General features: G+C 49.5%; 1 pseudogene; it reads left to right on the forward strand.

Annotated features, from left to right (window-relative positions):
* The first annotated feature begins 948 nt into the window (after positions 1-948).
* LOC127305970 (linoleate 9S-lipoxygenase 1-like) lies at positions 949-3782 on the forward strand (annotated as a pseudogene).
* Positions 3783-6592: the final 2810 nt, after the last annotated feature.

A 6592-nucleotide genomic window follows, 5' to 3' on the forward strand; every position in this document is an offset into this window, starting at 1 on the left:
GATACGTTAAAATGCGTCTAGATATATTTATATTTTTTTATTTAAATAAAGCTAAATCACTTATCTCCGAATGGAGGGAATAGTTTTTAACCAGATATATGATCAGCGTGTAGGTACCTGCAGTACGAGGCATTGCATTTTCTTGAAATTCCGTCTCCGGGTGATATATGGGTGGTCTAGGACGTTCACACATACACATATGCCAAGGCAGCGACTGGATCGGCTACATGCACCAGCATGGGACTTGGGAGCGACCACACAAAAGGCAACAGGCAGGAGGACGACGGGCATGTACGTTACACACAACAACCGTAGGCGTGTAACACGCACGGACGTACGGTACGCCTAGCTATAGCTCCAGCACATACTCTTGTCCGGCCGGTTCCTTCCTATAAATAAGCACGCAGCAGCTCCTGAGCATTCCATCCCAAGCACAACCACTGAGCTAGTTAACTTGGGAGTGAGAGCCAGAGCGAGAGTGAGAGTGATCGATCCAAGATGTTGGGATTGTTTACTCCGCGGCTCAAGTGGAAGGTGACGCTTGTGCGCAGGAGCGTCATCGATTTGAACCACCCAGGAGACGCCGTCATCAGCCACGACACCTGGGATGCGCTGACCACCAAAGGCGTCACCTGCCAGCTCATCAGCTCCACCGTCGCCGATCCTAATAAGAGCAAGTTTAATAGTATAGCCAGCTGCTGGCTACAAGCCATGTGTAACATAGAGCCAATATGTATAATAGTGAGCTATAATTATATACTACTTTATCAATGGATGGTCCACATTTCACTCTCACAAAGTGCCTAGGAGCACGTGCTAGAGCTAGCTCTTGCATGAGAGCCCACTCCTCTTCTCTCTCCTCCTCTCTCTCCTCCAACTAAGCATGAATATATTATTTTAACCCTTATAGCCAGCTGAATAGGACTTATTATACTTGCTCTAAATACTAACCTGGGCAACTAATATGAAATGGAGGGAGTAATTCGCAGTGGAGACTTATATATGAGTTGGCATGTATGTATGGATGCAGATGATGAGAGCCGGGGTCTCGTGGGTGACGAGCATCATGTTGATTACTCGGTGTTCCACTTACAACCAATCATCCACAGCGATTCCACCTACGATGTCACCTTCAAGTGGGACGTGAAGAAGCTCGGCATCCCCGGCGCCGTAATCGTCAGGAACTACCACGCCACCCAGTTCCTCCTCAAGAAAATCACCATTGAACAAGTCCCCGGCCACCGCGGTCCCATCGTCTTCCTCGCAAACTCATGGGTCTACAACACCGACAAGTACCACTACAACCGAGTCTTCTTCACCAACGACGTACGTCTAGCTACCTTTCTTGCATCGATTCATTCCATGAACACCAATGAATTTGCTAACAAGCATGGGATGCCACCCTCAGACGTACCTGCCGAGCAAGATGCCGACGTTGCTACGGCCGTACCGAGAGGACGAGCTCCGGATCCTTCGAGGGGACCACCCCAAGCAGGAGAACGGCGAATACAAGGACCGTGACCGTGTTTACCGCTACGACCTCTACAACGACCTCGGCGATCCAGACAACAACAACCCTCGCCCCACCCTCGGCGGCCCCGACAGCCCGTACCCTTACCCGCGCCGCGGCCGTACCGGCAGGAAGCCCACCAAGTTGGACCCCACGTGCGAGAGCGCCAATGTGGTGCCCCTGCTCCAGCAGTTCTACGTGCCCCGCGACGAGTGCTTCAACCACGTCAAGAAGGCCGACTTCACCGCCTACGCCATCAAGGCCGTCAAAGGGGGCATCCTCCCCCTAGCCAGGGAGCAATTCGACAGGATCACGCCCCACGAGTTCGACGACTTTGACGACATATACAAGCTCTACGATGGTGGCCTTAGGATCCCCGACATCCCCGCCGTCGACGCGCTCTTTAAAGCCTTCCCACCGCTCAGAAGCATCAGCCCAGCCCCCGGGGACTTCCTCTTCAAGATGCCCATGCCGGATGTCATCAAGGAGGACAAGCTCGCAGGCGGACGGACGACGAGTTCGCCCGCGAGATGCTCGCCGGCCTCAACCCACACATCATCATGCGCCTGCAGGAGTTTCCTCCCAGGAGCAGCCTTGACGGCTACGGCGACCAAAACAGCAAGATCACTCCGGACCACATCCAGCGCAGCCTCGGCAGGCTCACCGTCGACAAGGCCATCGCCGACAATAGGCTCTTCATCCTCGACCACCACGACAACTTCATGCCTCAGCTCCTAAAGATCAACAACCTCTGGGACACGTTCGTCTATGCCACCAGGACGCTGCTCTTCCTCCAGGACGACGACACGCTCAAGCCAATCGCCATCGAGCTCAGCACGCCCCGTCTCGACGATCTCGGCATCAAAGTGGTTGGCGCCGATAGCAAGGTCTACACGCCCCCCTCCGAGTACGACAACAAGGTCCAGCACACCATCTGGCAGCTGGCCAAGGCCTACGCCGCCGTCAACGATTCCGCGTGGCACGCCCTCATCAGCTACTGGCTCCACACCCACGCGGTGATCGAGCCATTCGTCATAGCCACCAACCGGCAGCTCAGCGTCACACACCCCATCCACAAGCTCCTGCAGCCGCACTACCGCGACACCATGATGATCAATGCCCAGGCACGCCAGCTCCTCATCAACGCAGGCGGCTTCTTCGAGATGACCGTTTGTCCTAGTGAGTACGCGCTCAGAATCTCCTCTGACGTCTGGAACTTCACCGAGCAGGCGCTGCCGGTAGACTTGATCAAGAGGGGCGTGGCCAAGGAGGACAAAGACAGCCCCTACGGAGTGTCTCTGCTCATCAAGGACTACCCGTACGCCATGGATGGGTTGGCCGTCTGGTCGGCCATTGAGAAATGGGTCGACGAGTACTGCAAAATCTACTATCCCACCGACGACGTGCTTCAAAACGACATCGAGCTGCAGGCATGGTGGAAGGAGGTGCGTGAAGTCGGCCATGGCGACATCAAGGACCAGCCCTGGTGGCCCAACATGACAACCGTGGAGGAGCTCGTCAGGTCATGCGCCACCATTATCTGGATCGCCTCCGCGCTGCACGCGGCCGTCAACTTTGGACAGTACTCATATGCTGGCTACCTCCCGAACCGCCCCACAGCGAGCCGGCGCCCAATGCCAGAGCCAGGCACCAAGGAGTACCAGGAGGTGGAGACTAATCCGGACATGGCCTTCATCCACACCATCACTAGCCAGTTCCAAAGCATCATTGGTGTGTCCCTAATTGAGGTCCTGTCCATCCACTCCTCCGATGAGGTGTACCTGGGACAGCGTGAAGAGCCGCAGTGGACATCAGATGACAAGGCGAAAAAGGCCTTCCAGAAGTTCAGCCAGAACCTGATCAATATCGAAGGAAGAATCATCAATATGAATGAGAAACAGAGTCTCAAGAACAGGAATGGTCCAGCAAAGTTCCCCTACATGCTGCTCTACCCCAACACCTCTGACACCGATGGCGAGAGCGCCACCGGGATCACCGCCAAGGGCATCCCCAACAGCATCTCTATCTGATCAATGTTTATGGTAAAATATTATTTTTTGTCGTACATGTTTCTCTACTTTCACATTGCAAATAAGAAAGGAGTATATGCGCGTGTCTGTATGTGGCCAGAAGCGTGCTCGTTCACGTTGAGGCCGAGTTGTGTTTGTTTTTCTGTTGATGAAGGGGTCATCGCCTTGTAGTCAGCAAGTTTTTTTTTGAGCTTCAATAAAATAAAAAGGCAGAAAAGATAAATGGTTAATGCGTCGCAAAACATCGCCCTTCGTGTATTCTACCATGTATGTGTGAGTGCCAAAAATGCCTATGATAATGTAATCGAGCCTGGCCAAAGATTTGGTATTAGAACATGACTGGAGGAGGCAGCGAGAGACAACCAGAGAAGAAGAATAGAAGATGTCACCATGAGCAGGAGCAAACAGCCTTGACAATGGCTCAGTCATCTGAAAGAGGACCAACAAGAATCACATAAGGTTTTTGAACCAACTGCGATAACATCTAATAGAATGGTTAACAGCAATCAATTGCCTATATTATGGTAGAATGTATGTGATGTTCCACTATCATAGATGATTCATTTGATGTTTGTCCACTAGACAGAATTAGCATGTTGTCTTAGCTTTCTACCTTTTCTTCGCTCTTCCGATTAGCAACACATCAGTTTAGCAGATAAAATTTCAAATGGGAAATGACAGAAAGATACCACCAGACCTCAGCAAGAGTTCCTTTTATAACCCCAATGACATCCTCACCATTTTCACCATTTTCTGAATGATTGTCACGCTTGTATCAAGAAGCTTTGCATGTCAGACATGTACGCAAGTTTGCATACTGTTTACAGTAGAATATATATTCATTTACTCTTTACGGTAGAAGATACATTCATTTGGATATGGATGTGTTATTTTCTACGCAAAATTTTCTGAAAATCTTGTCAAACCAACTGGCATACCTTCAATTATAGCACCTCAAGCACTGATGACGGAAATTGCCTAAATTATAGAAAACTAGAATCAGAGAAAAAAGTAATCAGTGGCTACAACCATACAACACTTATTTCCTAATTCTTCCCCATGGTGTAGACAAAGATATCTCCTACTGTAATAGTAATACCAAATATGGTCAAGGAAAGGGAGCAACTGACTGGTGGAAATGAGAACTACAAGTGGTGGCAGAGGTACGGGCCAATCAAATTGCCGATCACCAACAACTGATCCATCTGAGTCCTTCAAGTACTTGATCAGAAACTGCAGGCTGTCACCAACGCTTATTCTTGCCATAGACACTGAACAAGCAATGTGCAGCAAGTTAGGACACGCTTTTCAGCGGAAAAAAATTCAGAAAAGCACCAATACTGTGTTCAGAAACTGCAAATAATGAAGGCATTTGAAAGGAAGGATATGTGAGTAAATTGTACACAGATGTGAAAGTAGTATGATGAGTATATGGGACCTGATACTGGAATAACAGTTTTGGGTTCTTGTTTGTACTTTGTACCTAGTACTACTTGTTTGTGCCACTAGGTTCTTGGTTATGTTGTAATAACTACTATATTAAAGCTCAACAACTTCAATTTTTCTCAGAATTTTGGGCCTCTTTGGGTATTCTCCTGTGTACAATTTTGTTGCTATGTAACATTTTGTGAGGAAGTTGTGACATACGTCGTCAACACGTCGGCACTTTTATTTTTTTGCGATGGGATTTTTGGACGCCTTGGCCGTGTATTCGTAGCCATGGAGCAGTTTGGGAATTTATGTCGGTCAAAGCGGTGCTGCCTCCTATCCGTCTTCTCTCTGCTCTCTTTCCATCCTTTTTTTCTCTCTCCTCCTTCTCTCCCAATTTCTCTCAGCACTTGGTTCATCACCCTAACGGAGATCCTCCATGACCTCGCTCCTGCAGTCCTGCCCCGATCTTCTCCATGCCTGGAACTCTCCCGCTTGGAGGTTGTGGGAGGAGTGATGGTCGCCTGGTTTTTTGTGTGGTTTTCGGCCCTCTTTGTGGTGCCGCTGCGGCAGGAGACTCGTGCCGGCCAACCACGCCACTTCCCGTCGCGCGCCGGCAGCAGCAGTCCGGCTTGCCGCCCCAAGCCCATAGGAATCCCGGACGGCCGGATCCCGCCGCGCCTTTATTCTCCGCCACAGAGCCACCCTCCGTTCCGCTGCTCGACTCAGCTGCTCCTACCCCTGCTGATTGAGACGAAGCTCGGCTGAACGGGTTGCCGGCCGCCACTCGATTCGACGGCCAGCCATCACCAACGCCGGTGGCGGCGCTCGAGTCCGCGGCCACTTGCCACCGATGCCGCTCTTATGTGTCTCCACCTCCGGCATCTCCTTTACGGCTGCACACTTGGATAGAGGTATGTTCCTTGATTATCAATACATATCCCCACTTCAGTTTTAGATTCCTCCCTCCGTTCTTCATGTGCACCTAATCTTATATAATTTTATTTTATTGGCTATGGTGATCATCATGATTGTGAAAATGTCAAACACGGTTAGTGATTAGGAAATCAGATTGCATCTAATCTCTATGCTAGGCAATATATGCAGTACTGAGTGGCAAAAGGATTCGTATGATGGACTGGTTAATGTTGGCATATCCACATCGCTAGAGCATCAATCATTGCAGGCAAAGCAGACAAGATCGAGAAGGAAAACTGACCGAGCATTGGGCTCATGGTTGGTGACTTCATGCATTCTTGTGTTTATATAATTTTCCTTGTTGCTAGCCTGCTGTTTGCTGCTTTCGTGCCTGTGTTTATACAGTCTTTCCTGTTGCTGGCCTACTGGTTGTGTGTATCAGACAATTCTGCATCCATTGCATTGCTTTGCTGCTGCAAGCAAGCTGTTTTTTTCAATTAATTGTTATGCCAAGTTGTTATACTATTCATAATGTTATACTCCATAATGATGCATCTGTGTGTCAGTTTGATCCTTCCATCATAGTTCCATAGACATCAATTAGCTGTGGAAAAGAGGTGAAATATGATTGGAAATAAGCAGTTCCTTTTGATGGTTTAATCTGCAGCTTGCAACATTATTTCTTCAACACAATTTGCGTACAACT

Source organism: Lolium perenne, chromosome 6 (genome assembly GCF_019359855.2).
Source record: "Lolium perenne isolate Kyuss_39 chromosome 6, Kyuss_2.0, whole genome shotgun sequence".
NCBI lineage: Eukaryota > Viridiplantae > Streptophyta > Magnoliopsida > Poales > Poaceae > Lolium > Lolium perenne.